General features: G+C 33.6%; 1 protein-coding gene across 1 annotated transcript in view; it reads right to left on the bottom strand.

The window, feature by feature from the left end:
* Positions 1–344: 344 nt before the first annotated feature.
* LOC118201688 (uncharacterized) overlaps positions 345–21094 on the bottom strand; it is a 76051-nt gene continuing 55301 nt past the window's right edge. The window contains exon 3 of the mRNA XM_035373830.2: positions 345–5609. The gene's annotated coding sequence lies outside the window, so the exon portion shown is untranslated. The remainder of the gene's footprint in view (positions 5610–21094) is intronic.

The raw sequence follows: 21094 nt of genomic DNA, 5'->3' as shown, positions 1-21094 counted from the left end.
AGAAGAGAGAAAGAGAACCTAATTAATCAGACTGCTTGAATATTCTGATGGGCTGCGGTTCAGTTCCGACAAAATATTTAGAGTTCTGCTGTAAATATAGTATTACTTCAAAAGCAGTGCAATTTATTTTACCTCCCATGACACAATCAGTGCAGCTTTTTGTATTTCTACAAACAATTAAAGCGCTTTCTCGAAAGTACTGAGCGTGCACTAGTAAAAACAAGCGCGAATAACTAAGTGTTAAGCATAAAATATAACTTCATTCTGAAAATAAAAAATAAAATAAAATTTAAAAAAAAAAAAAAAGATAAATAAAACATTAAAGTAGAGACGAAAACTAAACATAAAATTAATACATTTATTGCCCAACATATATAATACATCTTTCAATTTTACACAATAATACACATACACATTTGAAATATATAACTTCCTCAGACAAATATTCTTTATAATAAGTCTCGTCTTTTCAAACAAAATAAATATACACATTTTCATTTGCAACATTTTGTACTTAAATCTAGGCAACAACACGAAAATACTTCATTATGCATGAAATAAAATACTTAATATTTTCTTTGGCTTGGAGAATTCGCCCTTCCCTCCCTTACAGTTTTGTGAGCATAAGATTTTATAAACAGTAGCAATAACTTATTATCATAAAAATACAGTTAACGATATAAACATCCTAGAATTAGAACACCTCCCTACGAATCTTTGAATTTCCTTTCTATTTGGATACTTTATAGAAACAAATTTCAGATCCTTGATCTACCACCGTACGAAGTATAAAAAGTTTTTAATAGCACAACACTCACAAAAGTTTGGGTAAAACTCCAGTAAGTACTAAGCCTTAATAAAACTTCTGCTGAATTTCACTAACTCCACTAATAAATTTTATGGATAGTAGTTACAGTCAATGCCTATAAACGTTATTTTACAATTTCTTAATAAAATTTATTTTGTGACTGACGAAACTGATAAAATGATTCCAAAGCTCTTTGCAGTTGGGAGATGGTGATAAAAGAAGATTCAAAAAAGTATTTAAACTTAATTAAATTAAATGATTGTGCATAAACTTAAAATCGAAATATCCAAGCAAAAAAGTGCTGTAAACGTTTTAGATTAAAAAAGCACAAAAATTTATAAACTATATGTAGCAACTTTAGCATCAGAGTTAAGAGAATATACTTTCTGAAGCTTAATCAAACTATTTCACATTTGCTGTATTCGTTGCGTCTTAGCAAGGAAAGTTTATTATTTATGTAAATAATTTACCTTCAGCTAACAACTTTTATTTGAAATTTACATCATTTATCTCTTGACTTTTCCTTAAAGGATGCTGCTGTATTTTCGCCACAAAAACCTCTCTAATGACAACATCTACGCAATGCTAAAAACATCAGAAAATTCAGTGGCAGAAAGTTCATATAATCGTTCAAGCTAATTCCCGGAAAATTCTAAAACCTGTCTCGATAAAAGTGGAAAGTTTCTATCATGAAAAGGATATCGTTTTAATAATTAACAAATTCAATCTCAGCGAGGAAAGTATATTTATTTAATTAAAAGAGCGATAAATTGTAATCTTCAATTTAAGTTAAAAATAAGCGATTTCATTTAGGTAGGGAATGTTTTGTTATGAAGTTTACTCTGAATAAATGCGAAGTAATTTTATTAATTGAATTTCAAAGCCATTATTAGACCTAAATTTATGAAATTAAAAATGGTAACTAAAAGCATTACAGATGTTAATAAATGTTAAATATCAACGATGATACTGGTTTAAAATATATACATTCATTTATGTACATGAAACGATGGCATTAAATGCGTTTGACGAACGGAATTTCTAACTGTTAAATTTAGATAGTCCCCCCCCCTCTCGGCCATCTTATATCATCACATATAAATAACAGATTAAAAATATTCTAAAAGAATTGCTATTATTCTAAAAGGAATTCTAAATATTCTAAAAGGAATAAAATTACGTGCTATTCTAATCTCGTTTTGAATCAAGTAATAAATTACTAATTAAAAATTCAAAAAATGTTTTTAGATAACTAAAATATTAACTCATTAAAATATATTTATTTCATTATAAAGGAAATGCAGTAAATAACTAAACGAATTAATACAATGTATAAATTTTAAACAAATCGAAGAAAAGTAGCACAATATTTCTTTGAACTGGACTAAGGTTTGAACATTCATTTTAACATTTGAAAACATAGTTACATTTTGATCTAAAGGTAAAGATGTAGGTCATTCTAATAAACTATTCATTTCAAACAATTTTGTTTAAAGAATTTCTGCTCACACATTCACTGTTGATTAGGGATGACAAAGCCGCAAAATTTCCTAATATTTTAAATAGTTTCATTCTTTTTTTAAAAACATAAAAACTCCATAAAATCACATTCATCTGTTTTTATTCATCTATTCATTTTTAATAAATTCGTATTTTACTTTGAAACATTTGTAGCACCATGTTCTTAATACTCTCTTTAATAACATGTAATCTTAAAGCTCCTTTAGTAAATTCTGCGATGACGTCATTGTCGCCGAATTCTTGTATTTGCAAAGGAACGAGAATTGCACATTTAAATTGTTGCATGCAATGAATAATCTACGCCTTCATTTTTATAATTATTGGAACTCCATTTATCCACATCGCTTGTCATTCTTTCTAGTTCAGCTAATTTGACTTTGTAGTTAATTCATTAAAGTGTTTTAAAATTTTATTGCTTCTACATTATTATTTTACACCAATAAAAAATAATGTTTAACTTTCGTTCAATGGGAATAGGTCAGGCGTTTATTTTATTATAAAAATAATTTCTCCTGTTAATTATCGAAAACATTATGCTCTTAGCTTTAGGGTTACGCAATTTTTTTTTTTTTTTTTTTTTTTAATCGGTACTTACGTATTTGGCCGTTGACTGCTTTCGGCAATGTCGCCAAACAGAGTAAATTTAGCACCAATAATGGATAAACGAGATGCCAAAACACGCTGCTAAGATCTCTGTCTTCTTTACATAACCCTGATCCTCAGTAAGAAAGATTTGTTTGTAAAACTGGGACGTACATAACAGCAGACAATGCACTATTTTAAAATTGGTTTACTGATGAACATACTCAAAACATTGAAAAACGTTGATAAAACGGAGCAATTAAATACACAGCGAAGCTACGTGTCACTACGTAGCTTGGCATTTAAGCGAATTTATGTAGCGCTGAATTCGCATGAAAGGTGACGACTTTATTGCTTTTTTTTAACTTCATAAGGTATTTTCTATTGCCAGACTTACTTATAAGACAATTTCAATTTCGTATTTATTTTTAATATGCAATATTCGTAACTTGTATCTTTATTATCTTATTAAATAAAAAGCGATCAGCGATTATCATACTAAACAAAGAGCGATCCTTTTCCTTCAAACCTCCGAAGGAATAAGTTGCCGTTAATTTTGGCGGGATCTTCTTCAGTTTTCAATTGCAACGGGGAAATACGTAAGTATAAAGAAACGTTTCGATTTACATGAAATAGAAAAAGATTTTGTTCAAGAAAAATAAATTAATTAATTAACTTTATCCAGAAAAGATAATATTTCGTATATTGTTCTGAGTAAATAAAAAGACCTCATTTTTAACTCTAATGCTCGCCGAAATAAAATAATACATAAAGAAAATTAAACTATCGGAATTTTTTGAATATCTCAATCAGCTGTGATACCAGCTATTCTGGATGCTTGGATTTCTACTTTAGTATAGAAAAGGTTATGGAAATAATTTCCTTTACATCAATTTTCCTCCTTAATTTCGTTCCCAATTTCTCAACATTTTTATGTACAAATAAGTTTACTCTTGTATGCTTAAAAATATCACTAAATCTCAGTTATGACGAGCATTGGAAAGTTGGCAAAAATTAAAATTTATATATATATATATATATTATATATATATATATATACATACGAAGTGGAACTGATGGAAGATATGCATACACATACATATTAAAGGTGTTTAAAGTTTAATACTGCAATCTCTAGTTAAAACTGATACATTCCTAACAAAACGTGGAGATATTTAAAATCTACCAAATTCGTTCTTAGCCATGCACGAAATACACAAAAGAAATTTCCTATTTCTTTCTGGCCTTTCCATTTTCTTCAAAACTATGTTGCGAAAATAACTTAGGAAAAAAAATACAATTGCTTGCATAGCACCAATTCGCAGTAAATTATAGCTTTGAATGAAATTCAATACTTTAAGCTGTGATAAAATTACAATGAAATTTCTAAAGAAGACACTTATCTCATTTTAATACCGTGAACTACTTGATAAAAAATACTGCAGTAGAGTTATAAATTTAGGCTTTTAAACATAATTTAAGAAAAATTTTTTAGTATATGTTAACTAAATGCAAGAACTTCAGTAACTACTGACAATAATAAACTTAGTATAGAACAATACCGAAGAATCTGCAATTGATAAAAATATATTCTTATGAAGCAAAGTATCCTGAAATAATTCTTATTAAATGTGATAAGTTATACCATTTTCTTACGATAAAAGCTGAAAAAATATATATATTTATCAATTTATTATATTCTCAAAACCTTTTTAGATGGTTTGAAATAAAAAATAAGATATTAGTATTAAAACAGCTGAATAATATTTTTGTTAATTAAAGTTTATACGTTTAATTCTAAATTACACATAGACATTTCAGTCAGAATTTTAAAATTTTCATTTCAAACTACATATATATTTAAAGCTAAGAATTCTATTTAAAAATACTTTTAACTACTCTTGAAACCAAAATCTTCCAATAACCTTTTTTAAAGATTACCGACTTATATTAAAAGTTTATCGATTCAAAATACGTTAAATAGCTAACACAAATAGAAAATTTATGAAAAACCGCATTTTGATTATCCTTATTGAATTTTAATGTGCGACATCAGATATAAAAATAAAAGCTACACATATTTAAAAAAAGTTACAATAGAAAACATTTCGCAGTTACACATAATTTTATAAAAACATTCAGAAATTTTTTTCGGAAAAGTTAATGTAAAATGTGACAGAAATATAAAATATACTAAAAGTTTATGCTGGCGATTACTCTATTAAAAGATTCATTTTATAACAACATTAATATTTATAAAGACATCATCATTAGAATTAGGTTCGATGACGCAACAATTGAAAAACGCTGGTCTTCACATCTACGTTGAAATTTCACACTTTTCTGAAGAAACGAAACCTGAATTGCTACATTCGGACATCACTTTCATATAACAAGTAACACTGATTGTCAAATTACGAAAATAATAATTAATTAACGATCAATAATTCCATAAAATGCACAGTGATTTTCAAGAGAGTGAATATATTTTTTTTTTTTTTTTTTTTTTTATATTCCCCCAGAGAATGTTCGGTTGTATGCTCCACATCAAGAAAAAGTCTTCCGAACACTAGACTGTCTGAGTGAAGGATCAATAGGTTCAAAGTCAAGTAGGTCATACATTTTGTAGGACATCCTAGTCATGCAGATCAAAAGGCAGGTAAACGTCCAGACCACTTCCAGGAATTGCTTGAACTGCCTGAAAAATATGAAACAAATAAGAATGGCAAATAACGGAATAATGCAAAAATATTTATGAGAACAAACATTCACAAAAGATACTTTATGATTATTCGCATCTCCACCAAATGTCGCGAACCTGTTGGTGATTTTGGAGACCATTCGCAACCTCATTAGTGACTTTGAAGAGAAACGTTTGCTTGAGTATTTCAACGATGCGTCCATTGCCGCTTTTTTTCTTTCTTTTTTTTTTCTTCATGGAAGACATGCATACTTTTCGGAAGCAATAACGACAGTTGCGTTTCAGAATGATCCCATTTCTTTTTCATAGACTATCATCGACATTTTCCGACAAATAAATAAAGGGAATAACTGTTGTAATTAAGATAAGACTATTTTCAAACCAGTTTCCTATGCGCATTCTAACACTTTCCTAGTAATATAGCATTTCATAAAATTCGTTCGTTTAAAAATACAATTTCATTAGAATGCGAATTTATGCATTCTAAAGCCCAGCGCCATATTTCTGAACAAAAGCAATATTTTCTTTTTATCAGCTGGCAAAATCCACTTGCATTTTACAATTCATTGTGAGAAAAAGGAAATATGCTCAATGAAAATAATAAAAATATTACAATAATAATCAAAAAATGAACTCTTGAATTTTAAAAGAGTAATTGTACGTATACTCAAATATGCGTGTGCTATGCCAATACCTGAGTTGCCACATATACTTTTTAGTGACATCTTGGATTGTCACAAATATTTTTGGTGACATAGTGCAATGCCTGATCAATAAGTTTTTGGTAAACTGCGGGTAATAGGAAAGCATTTTTCAGAAAATTACTATTGTGTACTTAAATTATATACCGATTCCAGAGCACAGCAGGTCGTTTTGCTGCTCCAAATTTTTAGAGCAAATTCCAGTTTTTTGTTCAAAGCGTGTGCTAAGAAAACTAATGTTCATTTCTTTCATACTACCCGAAGCCTACGATTATCCGATTACATGTCACCCATGTACGTCGGATTATCAAAACTGTATAATAAAATTAAAAACCTTAGGCGTCAAAAATTCATATATATAGATTTCCGGTTCTTTTAATTTAATCTGTAAAAATCTAGAATGAATGAAACTATTAGTTATAAAATACAAAAGTACAAACCAACTTACAAAATCTTTCACTTTAAGTTGCTCAAAACAATGTCCTGAACATCAATTTATGTAATTTTGTCTGAAGTATTAATCAATGTTAAAAAAAACTGCAGTCAGAAAATTTTAACATAACAGGGCTTACCAAAAACTTAATTTTTTTGGTAAGGAATGTAACGGAACATCTAAGACCAAGCATAGATTGTGTGAATCCCAAAATCGGCAGTTGCGAGTACTTCCTGAACTGGCCAAATAAAAATGTGCTTCATCTGTCCAGTGGATGTTTTAAGGTCATTACGAATTGATTTGGCAGTGAGCAAAAATCTACAGTGAGAAATGGAGTGGTACATCATAACTATATAAAAGCAACTGTTTTGTACGGATAACATCGGAAAATATCCTGCGAGATCATATAAAACAGCTAAACGTGAACTATAAACAAACCTCCGTTTCAGTGCAAGCATTAGTGTTGGCCTTAAAGTTTAAAGCTCTACTTTCCTCTCATTAATCCTCTAACCGCAGGCACAGAATTCATTAAAGGTGTAAAAACCTTCGTACCTTATCTTCCTGCGAAAGCTGATCGCAATTGAAATCTCAGTTTCTAACGACGCGATAAAAAAGTTCTCCGCATAATGTATTCAGGATAAAAGGTAATCCAGCACATAGAGGATTAAACAGCAGCCTTCTCCTTATTACCTCAGTAGAAAGAGGTTTTTTTCTCCTCTTTCAGAAAGAACAGCCAGTGATCCTGTTACTTCAAATTTGATTTTAATTTTTCGGTGTTTTATCAGAGACTGGACCTCTCACCGACTATTTGAAGCTCTTTGGAAGTCCGAAATATTTGGCGCGGAATCGGCATTTTGATAAAGGAATTTGATTACCAAAGCGCGATTTTGCAAACTCAAGTTCAATGTGAAGCAAATTCTCAGAGAATGTTTACAAGCTGCATGTTTCTAGTTCAGTAGGTCTGTCTGCCAAAGGGGATGTCTTCATGGAAGACTTTCCAAGGGAAACTGGCTCATTTACATTCAAATGGGAATACTCTTATTTGCCAGGATACGAAATTCATTCATACGGATTCGTTTGATGTATTTAACAGTAAAATTTGTTAATGCACGTGTAGGCCGCAGAAAAGGATTTCACGAGCCTTATGCGACCAGAAAGGCCTTTAGTTTTCAGTACGGAATAACTATTAATTGGAACAGATACAGCTATGTGTTGGCATAATTTCATGGTCAAAATTAGATTAACTTTGCTGTGGTTTGATTGATTATGGCAAAGCACGCGACGGAAATTTTCCCGTGAGGAACGATGCCTTCGTGGAGAACTTTCTATTGGAAACTGGTCTGTATCCACGTTACACACGGGAAAACCATGGAAACGCCGCACAGCCAGCCCGTTCACTAGAATTTCAACCAGGTCGAACTACCAGTGTTCAATGAACTTGGACGCTGGTGACCCGGTAAAAACTGTAGTGGCCTGTAATTTTCTGTAATTACTCGTGAGACTTCAGAATCTAAAGACGTAGACAGGTATTTGATAGGTGCAAGTGTACGGACACCAGACTTTCACCACTACAGTGCAGTGCAGCTCCAACCCAATTTCGATAAACAGCAACCCCGGAAAAGATCCAAGGCTCTCCCACCCCTCTTCCACTGTCACCAAGCCAATCGAAACGAATTTCGACCAGCCAGTATTTAAAGTGCATCCGTGCCGCGTAGACGCGCACACATCCTTATCTTCTCCGAGATTGGAACTCTGGGCTCATCGGTACGGTAGCTAGCGTTGGTTAACATTACATCGATCAGGGCGGCGACCATCATCGAAAATGGATTAAAAAACATCTGAGCAGACATTGAACTATGATCTATGAACAAAAATGTTGGGAGGTGTTTTTTAAATACTACTGTCTACATTTAGCCACCTTGTCCATGTTATTTATAAATAGAAAAGTGACATTAATATCTAAAAATGTTATTGCTATTTTTATGTTACCGGATAAAAAAGCAAAATATCAAATCGTTTACTAAATGAATTCTTTAGGAGAGATAATATAAGTTTTAGTCATCTTTCTCTCAAGAAATATTTCGGTCCTTTGTCTTGGATAATAGCCAAAGTATTTCACACCACGGAAAAACATTCTCGTCGAGCTACTTGACAAATGGCTTTGATCATTAAGATAGCAGCCTTCTGTGAAAAGACAATTTTCTCAACTACTGCTAGTTCGTGCCTCTGCTGGAAATGTTAATGAATCATACGTTCGCGCTTTTATTTAGTGCCAAGTAGCATTTAATACGCTTCAGAGTAGTATATCGGTAGGAGATTTTCTATGTCCCCTTCTTCTGAGTACATGAAACTAAACTCTTATAAATGCTGAGTGTTTATGTAGTCAAAATGAGATTTTTAACCACCATAACATTCGATAGAAATTATGCACATAAAAGAATCTCAAATTTCCTATAGAATTAAAAGAGTTAAGTGAAAAAGTTCCTGCAAATTGGAGGCGATCAACTTGGAACTTAATACATTACAAGATAAATTTTCGCTCCACCTATCGAATCGAATACTTGCTGAAATTTGCTCAAGGTACCGGAAGAGTATGTTATATCATGGTGTGGAAGACGTCATACCCTACATAAATTTCCAAGAATTGGTATAAAAAACCAGTTCTTTGTTACCACATGTACGAAACTAGCTTTTCGGACTGCTTTCCTATGCAAGATTTATATTTGCATAGTCAAGGTGCCTTCTTTCCTTTCATCAGCTGTCAGTTCCTACCTTTTATGGCATGCATATCGCAGGATTCTGCAAAGTCAGACCAGATAATGAGACGTAAATCTGGTTATGTTAGAAAATGTTAACATAGATAGTCTAGTGATTAATTTTAATACCCAAGTCAAGTCAAGGCAAGGCAGATGAGGTAGATAAATCAGGTCATACTTGCCAGTTGTATTGTAGAAGTTCAGTGCCACATGTAACTACTCTGGTTGTGACGAATGGGAAGATTCGCAATCGCCTATACTGCCCATGTAAAATAATTTGTATAGTGGAAAAATAAAAGCACGTTACAATACATTCGATATGTGCTGTAACGTGCTTTTATTAGATAATGTGACACCTTTCATCGACGCTTCGGCATCATCCTATGCTATGTTCAGCTAAGCTCCCGCAACAAACAATATTTTAGATATCGGAATAAAGAATGCACGTTAGAGTCGAATTCGTTCAGAAAAAACGCATTTTTAAGATGCTACGCTTCGCGTCTCTCAATCTGATATGTGCTTCAGCGAAATAGAGTTCGAGCACTACATGCACTGCAAATGACTTTTCAACAGAATATATTACAGTTTTTTTACTATTTAAAACAGTGTATTGTTTTCGGAGGACTTTCGTAATCTACAGCTCGATTAGGAAGGATTTCTACTCTTTATGAAACTTCTTTCACAATTCAGCACCATACTCCAGTTAGGGATTCAGGTGTATGCCGACTAATCTTTCAGAAACAACAAAATTTTCTCTCGAGGTGCCTCCTAAGGTGTTTCAGAAGCCACTGCATTATTGCTTGGTTAAGGTCTTTTTTGGGGCGGCGGTTATATTTCAAGTTTGGATTTATTCGTCACCTGATCGGTAGATTGGTAGATCTGTTTGAATTTTACTTTGATTCATAAAAATCTTGCTTTGGAAAATTTATAAGAGTTCGCGAGCGTCATTACAAACACGGGAAGGAAATTACAGAGTGTTCAAAAAACCAGCTGCAGAATATAAATATGTCAACCATTTAAAATGTATGTCTGCAAATTGTCAGCTTTCCGAAAATTACGAATTCAGATGCCGGATTTGAAAAAAATTCTTTGAGCCGCTTTTTCTTCTCTTTTTTATACCATGATAGAGTTGATTTCTGAAGGTTGTTCCTAACAATGGCTGAATGGATAAGAACAAAATTTTTACGTCAGCTCAGATCTCAGCGAATGTGTTCGACATGAATACGATAGTTTCTTTTAGAAAGTGCCCAATAAGGCTTCCTCCTCTTGAACAGATATTGTGTACTGTTCAATCAAACAAAACTTTTACCCTTCTCCCTTCAACTTGGTTATAAGTAATGATCTTTTCTATTGCAAACGCGTTCGATCTATTAGAAACCAAATCGTTTTCCTCGTCTGGCTCTTCGATCTCCCGAACTCGAAAACATTTAAAGCTTATGCGGTTGTTAAATCTAATGTAGGGAAAAGCAGAAATAGATCCGTAGTACGATACTTAACTTTCAGATACATTTCTAGTAGAAACATAGAGCGAACTACATATAAAAGTATGATTTATACAATTTATATAGTTTTATTGCGTTTACTAACATATTTGGGATGAATGACAGTTTAGGCCAATTGTCATTCATTCCAAATCAATAGATTTTCATATAAATGGATCAATAAAACGTGATCTATCGCTCTACCACTGCGATCTCGTGATCTGACATTTTTATCAGAATAGATGTCAGTTCATTGCCGTGACATATGATGAGGTTAGCGCCTAGATAGCGGAAGCTATTCATGAAATCGCTGAGAAACCACTAAAAAAATATATTCAACGAATCGGAAAATGGGTTTTTATCATTAAACAGGATGCTTCTTGCTGTACCTTTCCCATCAATATCTGCCGCTGAGCTAAATACACTGTTTATCATATCCATGATGCCTACGTTATACCATAATTTTGGTATAACGCAGGTTGAACCTATTATAAGTTACATACAGAATAGTGCAAGGCTTTCCAATATAAGAAAGGGAAATTTCGCCGTTTCAGGAGGAAATCCATTGAGCCTCAGTTTGGTGATTCGATCTATAAAACAAACTCATGGCAAGAGCAGTCATTCAATAACCCCCAAATGCTGATAACTTAATCGCAGATCGCCAATGACTGTCAAACTTATGAGTCATCAACGGCTAAGGGCCTTCACAAACATCAGTAAATTTCGGATTCATTAATAAGAAATTATTACATTTGCCCTGTGCATGCCCCCATGGCGTAACTAACTAACATATCCAGTTAGGAACTAGAAGATGCATGGCAGAATTCAGTTGAGGGCAGAGTTCATCTTTTATGTCTACAAACTCTAAAAATAACTCAACGGACACTACATATTTCTTTCATACATTTCTCTGAAATCATTACGCCTCTCCATATCTTTTTTTTTTTTTTTCAATGGTGGGCACTTGCCTATAACGGCATTGACCACTACTAAGGCCAGAAGTGGTGGCCATTTTATTGTGGAGGCATCCAATAGGCGGCCACCGTTACCTCCTATGAAGAGACAGATAATTTTACATCGAACCCGACCCCTTTGGTATTGCAGTTAGGCTCTCCTAATCACTATACTGTCTGGGCGCCCTCTCCATATCTTTAACTGTCAATCATTAGGTTACCTGTGACCATCGTCCTTGTCGATCACCTTTTATTTTAATAACTGAATAAGCACATTTAATTAATAAGATGTCCAACTGATGATCTGTATAAAATATTTTCAATAATATATTAATTTAGGAATTTATGAAACTAAATTTCTAACTTTAAATATTACATACGTTGAACAGAATTTTTGTTTCTTTAATAATTCACTCAATCGATATAATTTACATTAAAGTGCATTTATTGTTACTTTAAAATTTATTTCATTATTCTGCAAGCTGGATACACGCATGAATTCGAATTTAGTTTTATTGCTCTAAAGCAAGGCTTCTTAAACTTTTTTCAGTAGCGACCCCTTTTTGTCACTGAAATTTTTTTCGTAATCCTAGGAAACCATAATATTTACGAAAATTTTGTGGAACCCCATAAGCATTGCGCAAATCCGACACACGCGCGAGTGAAACTGTCAATTTTTTCAATTGTACTGTAATATACTATTGCAGTTTTAGGTCATTAACTTTAATTTCTAATTTTAAGACACACAAACAATGTGAAAATTTTAAATAAGTAACAAACAAAATGACAGCGTCACGTGCAAAGCAAATAAAACGAACGTTTATATTATAAAAAGAATGCGTAGAAACGTTTTCATTTTTTCTCTTTTTATGTAGTGTCTTATCTTTATCTACTTTCAGATACATTGTGTAAAAAATTTATAATTGTAAAATTATAATAATAAGTTAAAAGAAATATCAAAACTGCTAAAATTTTTGGCGACCCACAGTTTAAGGAACTCTGCTCTTTAAAGGAATTATCATTCCCACAAAATTCTCTTTAGCCTCATGAATTCACTCACAAGATCAGAAAATAATCTTTCAACTGATTAAAAACGATGCAAAGAAAAATATGATTCAGGGCGGACAACTACTTTCATTGATATTTGTGAGGCTTTTATTGTGAGGATCCGTTATTTCACATGGTGTCTGTCGAACTCTCCTTCCGCTGTCTTCGCCCTTCGTGTGACCTTCTGATATATACCCTAAAGAAGTTGAATGCTCGAAAATAAGAACAATCTGCTTTTCGACTTCTTACAACATAAATTCTTACATACATTTTTAAATCGATGAGAATACGTATTCGATTGCGATTTCAAATTATAAGAACGGGGGAGGGGAAAGCGGGCGAAATAAACTCTCAGTATGAAAATTAAGTTACGGTTTAGTATTTCAGATGTGATTTTAGCATTAAATAAATAAAAACAATGTAAAATATCATGGAACTAAAAATTACATGATTCTTTGCAAGCTACATAATATGCAACACATGCTACCTGTATGGTGTCAAAAGGACTTTTTATTAACAAAACAAAACATTTATAACAGTTTTCAGTTGAATATCATTAGCGTTAACGTATGTTAGTTTATATCAATTAGTAACATTATTAAAAAGTAAAATAACAAATGAGTTTATAACATTAAAATTATTCAGATTTTAATAAATAATACATTGAGTTATTTGATAATAAATACATCCAAAAACTAGTTTTAGGTCAAACGTTATTACGTTAAAATATTTGTAATTAAACACATAGGTCAGATTAAGTTTTTATAACAGAGCAAAGCATGCAAGGGTTATCTGCTTAAGAGGAGAGATGCCTTCGTGGTAGACTTTCGAAGGAAAACTGATTTTTGAGGTGCATATTAAATAATACGCATCTAAATTTTGTTCAATTTATATTTATAAATATTTCTTACGTAAAAACTGTAATTTTGCTTAGCCTAATTTTGATTAAGAACACGTCGAGGGGGGGCCAAACAGATGAGTTTCTTTCCGTTGAGATATTTGTAATCGCATTCCTATTGCTTAAAAGGAATTATAGCTTTCTGTCACGCCCGATACATTCTGAAACTTAATCCTATTTTATTTGTTTATATTTTATGTTATTTTTTATTGGTTGTTTTCTGTGTCTTGTTTGTGATTCGTTAAACCATAATCTGCTGTAAAGTTATATATATATCCTCTCTAAACCTTTTCCCTGTCACTTTCTGCTTGTTCGGATTTTCCCCCCCATCTTTATGCCATTAAGAACTTAAGAAATATAGACTGGTAAAGGCCGCATGCTTTTACACGAATGATGATCTGTGATCTGATCCTTTTCGCTGTCACAAATTCTGCAGACCCTCCAAAATAGTGTTAAGAATAACCAAAAATGCACATTTCGTAGTAAGCACGGACATTCTACACCGAGATCTTAAAATCAAGAGAATGCATGCACTACTAAATGATCTGAATGACAGATTTTTCAACAAGGTTATAAATTGCCAGACTGTCAACTATTCAGAAATTTTCAGTTATGAGATTCTTGAAAACGACATATTACTTCGACCTTTCGCCGCCCATTTACTGGCAAATGAAAACTTTGTCACGTAAATTAAGGACTGCTGGATAATCTAAACAAACGTATCTTCTATCATTTGTTTGCAATCATTTTCAACTGTTTTAATATTTGTTTTTATTAAATGTTTGAATTTCTTCGAAGTGTGCTCACCTAGTGATCACCTGACCCGCAAGATCCAATTGAAATGCTCCTGCTACTGCTCCTCCCGCATTGGACTACAGACATCACGTGACCTCTCCTTATCCTGCCCCAGCGCTGGACCAAAGAACATGTATTGTGAATAGTACAGTGCTACCAGTGCCAGGCCTTTTTCATGCTTAAAAGCAGTGTAGATATGCTCCTTGCTGTTTAAAATGCGGCCAGGCCCACGAATCCAAGGATTGTATTAAGCCTAAAGACGAACCGCCACGCTGTTGAAACTGTGGGCTATCACATACAGCAAGTTACAGGGGTTGTTCTTACTTCAAAAACCACGTTCCTTGCTTGTTCAAACTGTTATAACCTATAAACAGGGTACTGTTTACAGGTAACAAACAACAGTAACATTCCACTGTTCCTGCCCCACTAGCATACCCTCAACTTGAGAAATTACAGAAAAAACTTGACGAAGCTAATGCAGTCATTGGCAAGCTAACTGCTGCCTTGACCATGTTCTCCAAACCTGTTAAATCCATACCTTCTGTGCCGCAATCAGAATCTCCAGTTATATCCACACAGGTGAATCATGAATAATTACATCTTAATGTTTCTCCAATTAAGATTCTTTTGTGGAACGTACAAAATGTGACCACCAAGATCCCTGAATTGTAGCACTTCCTCACTGAAAAGGATATGGACATTTGTTTAATTTCCGAAACGCATGCAAATCCTACACATAGTCTGAAACTTGCAAACTACTGTATATACCGTTGTGATCGACTCCGTCACAGAGGTGGATCTCTTATCTACGTGAAAAAGATCATGTTTTCAAAGTGCGGATAACTCACCAGGTTATGAAGCTGTCAAAGCTGTCGTAAAGTTACCTAAAATAGGCCCTATTACTTCTGTGTGGTGTATAATAAGCCAGATAGTAGACTTACGTCAACGCACTTGGATAATCTACTGAGCTCTGATTTCCCCGCTATTCTTGTTGGCAACATTACGATTGGGGTTGCAAAGATCACATTTTAATGGCCAGGTTATACATGATTATGTGAATAATAATCCCATATTTATTTACGTCCTGGATGAGCTGACGTACAGGCCAAATGTGTTAAATCGTAGAAATGATATTTTAGACTATTTTATTTCCACAATCAATAATCCTATGCAGCTAACTGTTTTGAAAGAACTAACTTCGGATCACGTGGCTGTGGTAACCTATCTCGGCGTTAGTATGACTAAGGACACGCCCCCACTTCAAATCACCGACTGGGAGTTACATCACAGTACCCTGTTTACGTATAATGTGAGCAATGTAATGTAATTTTGATAATTTAAAATCTCGGAGTGACATTGATCATGCAGTAAATACCTTTAATAAACATCTACATCGTGCACAGGCTACCAAAACTGTGGATTGCAACAAATATGAATATCAGGATACCCAAGTACATCAGAGAAATCATCGCTGTTCGCAACAGATTGCGTAAAGACTTTAATCGTACTTGGGATCCGACTACTAAGACTGCCATTAACAGATTAAATCGACGCATTAAGCAGCTGATCAAGGCACATACAACAAATATCTGGAATGGCAAAATCGAAAATCTTAATCTGTATAGCAGTTCCCTTTGGAACTATGTAAAAATGCTCAAGCGGACTGGCTTCTGCAACAAGCCTATCAGAAATGAGAGCGGATTAGCTCACACAGACGAGGAGAAATCCGAACTCTTTGCTAATCACCTGGCCGAACAGTTAGTTCCAAACTCCTTTTCTGTTAACCATGAATCTGACCAGCAAGTAACTGATTACGTATATAGATGCCGTTTTAAATGTTCAACACTTTCTTAACCATCAAACTCTCGAGTGAACTTTCTTATCAATCATTTATTTAACTCTTAAATGCATGAATTTTTATTTTTATTTTTTAAGTCAAAAATACATTAGAATTAATATCAAATAAAAGGGGGAAAATATTAAAAATAATCTAAACTAAGTTTTTATTACAATTTTTGAAAAAACTAATATTAACTTTCACAAAAAGTATGATAGGCAAATGTGTAATAACAATTATATGTAATAATACATACCTTATAAACTTGTTCAAATAATTTTAAAACTTTGGATATATCAAAATAACAACAAACACAAAATCAAAAATTCATAAACACAAATAATGTCCACACCCTATACATTAGCTCACAATAATGACCGTTACACCATTGGTGGTGACACCACACTGAAACTTTCAAAACTATATACGTAAACAGTATGTACCCAATTGGTTACACTATGCAGTAAGCTAAAATTTGTGTTTTGATTTAATTTACATGTATAAATATGAGTATGTTGCTAAATGGCAGCTACATGCATTTAAGGGTTAAATATCCCCATGCTGCTGCATACATATCATACATTTATTAATAAATATCCAAGCATTCTCCGAAATTCGAACCCGGGTCGAATTACATGGCAGCTGACTACTCCACCGGCACCATATCAAAAACGGTGGCTGTAAAATCTGAAAAAAAGTAATTCTTAAATATTTCCTTGAATCGCCAGATTAGACACCTACGAGCAACTTTCCATCCTCAGTGCCCAACTCACTTAAAAAGAGTACCTTGTGAGGCCATGTAAAAAATTCAGCAAGCGTAACAAGAATTAAGTTACTATAGTTTAAGTAAGTGGAATATCGCAAAGTACACAAGAGTTATCTGCTTAAACGGGGAAAGATGCCTTGTCGCGCAACAAGGGAAAGCAAGAACGCTGATTTCTAAAACAGCATCTAACGTCATATAAACTACATACGTCAATCATCCGAAGGATTGTTTGTAGAATACTGACGAAGTTGTTTATTTCAAACTCCGATTTGTTGTGACATTCAGTTCTAAAACTCTACGGATTCACTCCATGTCTTATCCAAGCAATTTCTGAATGTGTTACTTCCGCTAGTTTCAAAACTCTAGACATTTTTTCAATAGAAAAAATGAAATGCACGAAAACCGAATTATCAGATTAGAGAGCGGAAGGAGAAGAGACGCAGATAAAAGTCAAATGCTGAAAGGATGGAAGAAAAAGAAAAATCAAGGAATGACATGCACGACATATCATGACAAGATAAGCGCAGAGTCTAATAAAAAGAAACTCGGGAGAATGGAGATTGATAAAAGGAAGGAAGTATTAGAGGAAAAAAAAAGATAGGAAACAGGGAGAAGAAATAAAAGAAAAATGAGTATGGAGAGAAATAGACATACACAGAACAGGCGCAGTGTGAAAGAGCATAGAATGAAGTTAAGATTATTACACTTCCCATTTTGTTTTCTTTGTTCAACCACTTGCTGAAATGTGAAGATATGAATAGCAAGACGTCACGAAAACCTAAGAAATAACTTTATTCATCAAACGAAACAGCCTAACAGCTAATAGCTCATCACAGAATATAATCGAATTCTTGGTTCCCATCAATAAATCAACGGCACTTCCGAGTTTTAATAATAATAGAAAAATTAATCTATACTCATTATTGTAGATAATATGCCAACTAACCCTAACCCGAGCGTTCATTCATAACTCATCAGTTATATCAAAATTGGTGTGGGCGTGGTAAATTCAAGAAATCCATTCTTAATATTGTCATCGGGAACTGATTAAATTGAGTTAGAAATAATATATGGAAGAACAGCACGTCAGTCTGACGTACAAAATTAGAGAAGATTGACGTTTCACCAAAATCTAACAACTTTGATTAAGATTGTAATGACAAAAATTAGAGCAGAAGATTTAGAGAGAGCAGGCAATTACTGATAAATATGCAGCATAGTGTCAAAATAAATTTTTGAAAGGATGTGGAATTAAGAATCGAACAGGTAAAAGTGTCGTTAGGAAACTCAATTTCGTTAAAAAAGTTATTACCGTCCACATCTTTTGGAAAAAATACATACAAGAAATTTGTCAACTGGTAACAAAGCTTATGGCACGTCTAATTGGCAAAACGGCTTGCTAGCTGTGAAGCACCGATTCGGCATGCTACAATTTATTTCAGTATAGGCACTTCAGTATAGCCGTTTTTTCCCCCTAAAACCATGACTCAGAACCACATACGGCAACGATTTTTGCGAGAAAAAAAAATCGAATCCTCTTATTTCCGAAACCCCCTAATCCAGACCTCGGTAACTTATAACCTGCGGGTCACAGTGACCCATTTCATAATCTCAAGTGACCCACTTGGATTCCGAAAATAAAGTATAATATATATAAATAAAACATAAATTTGAAACAAGTATTTGAAGAATTTAAAAAAAAAAAAAAAACGAAAATAAAATAATAAAAATAATATTTTTGTTTGATTACAAAGTTGCGGTAACGAACACGCATTTTTATTTTTCGAAAAATAAAAACTGTTATGTAATTTCAAGGCGAAATCGATAGGTTCGGCAACGCCGATCCATAACCCATAATTCCAAAAAACTGACATTGCCATTTTGTTCGCATTCGGTTCAACTTATAAATGCGAACAAATATTTTCAAACATGAAATTTATTTTGCGTAAGCACATGAGCAGTTTAACTACCAGAAATTCAGATGTTTGAACTATTAATTTAGAAATCAAACAACAAAAATCACCATTATATTTCCAAATTTTCCAAATTTTCACAAGACTAGTTTCAATGGTTTTACCGAACCATCATCCTCAGCTGCTTAAGGATGATGGTTCGGTAAAACCATCGAAACTAGTCCTGTGAAATTAGAAAATATAACACTGATTTTGTTGTTTGACTTCTAAATTAATACTTGTTCGGCGTGTTATTGTATATTAATTACCGTATTTGACGGCATATAAGACGCGCTGGCACATAAGACGCACCCTTATTTAGAAGGCCACACACATGAAGATGTAGAAAAAGTTATGTGTGTCTAGACCTTTATCCGGGCTAAAAATAGCATTCAGTATTGAAAGTTAACTTATGTCCTTCACATATAAGACGCAGGTTACTTTTTTTAAAACCAAATTTAGGAAAAAACGTGCGTCTTATATGCCGTCAAATACGGTATGTTTGAACTAGACTCAAGATGACTAACTATATCAGCCAGACTTGGCTAAATTGACATCACAAGTTCCCCATCAAGACAGCAATTGATACTGAAGAGAAAAATAAAGTTCATCCAGTTAGGTTTGTACAGTAAACTTTGGACAGAAGTTTACGGTGAATACGCGATAAGTGATGGAATGGTGAGAAAGTGCGTAAGAATGTTTAATGCAGGTCGAACAAATGTCCACGCCGAGGCTCGGAGTGGTTGGCCTTCTGTTGTCACCGATGATTTGGTAAGGAAAGTTGATGAAGCAATTCATGAGAACAGACGCTTCACAATGACAACTCTTTCAGAGGCATTTCCACAAATTTCACGTACTGTTTTGTTCGAAATTGTGTCTGACCGCTTGAATTATCGCAAACTGTGTTCCCGATGGGTTCCAAAAATGCTCACTGATGTTCACAAAACAAAGCGACTTGGTAGTGCCCTGACATTTCTCACGCGGTACAGTGATGTGGGAGAAAACTTTTTAAACCAAATTGTGACAGGTGATGAAACTTGGGTGTGGCATTTCACACCAGAATCGAAACAACAATCGATGGAGTGGAGACGCTCAGTAAAAGAATTGTGTTGCTCCATGACAATGCTCGGCCCCATATTGCTGGTGTCACTCAATCGTTAATTCGACAGTTTCATTGGGAGCAGTTCGATCACCCGCCGTACAGCCCGGACTTGGCGCCGTCCAACTATCACTTGTTCCTGCACATGAAGCGCGAGCTTGGTGGCAAGCGCTTTGGATCTGACGATGACACGAAAAATGCTGTGGAGTCGTGGTTATCGAAACTGGCGGGAAGTTTCTTTGACGATGGTATACAAAAACTGGTCACCCGCTATGACAAGTGTTTGATCATTGGCGGAAACTATGTTGAAAAATAGTTTAAGACATGTATTTTCATGTAAAAATAAAATTGGATTCGAAAAAATTGTTTTACTATTTCTTTCTTTCTTTCTTTTTTTTTTTTTTTTTTTTTTCAAAACGGTACTTAGTTTCCGAATACGCCTCGTACTAATAACTTCGAACGCGATTTAAGGATTTGGTTGTAATTTGTGTGTAATGAAAATCAATTTTGATGGCTTGGTATTAAATCAACAATGCACCAATGTGCCCCCCCCCCAAAAGCTCCCAATAGACCATCAGCATAAGACGCAATCCATTTTAAGCGGAGAGCATAGATAAAATGTCAATAACGAAAGTTATGACATTTCAAGGTCAAAAAGGATCGAAGGAAAATCAGACCCCTAAAGAACAAGTCTAGACAGAGACGGAGTAAATAACTTTATCTCGTCCTCCGTTTTATGCGGCGGATATAGGAAAACCAATTTG

This window comes from Stegodyphus dumicola, chromosome 10, assembly GCF_044657685.1.
Source record: "Stegodyphus dumicola isolate Sdum_Otavi_A_Nest chromosome 10, ASM4465768v1".
NCBI classification, from domain to species: Eukaryota; Metazoa; Arthropoda; class Arachnida; order Araneae; family Eresidae; genus Stegodyphus; species Stegodyphus dumicola.
The sequence above is the reverse complement of the archived record's forward strand: the minus strand, read 5'-3'. Positions and strand labels throughout refer to the sequence as shown.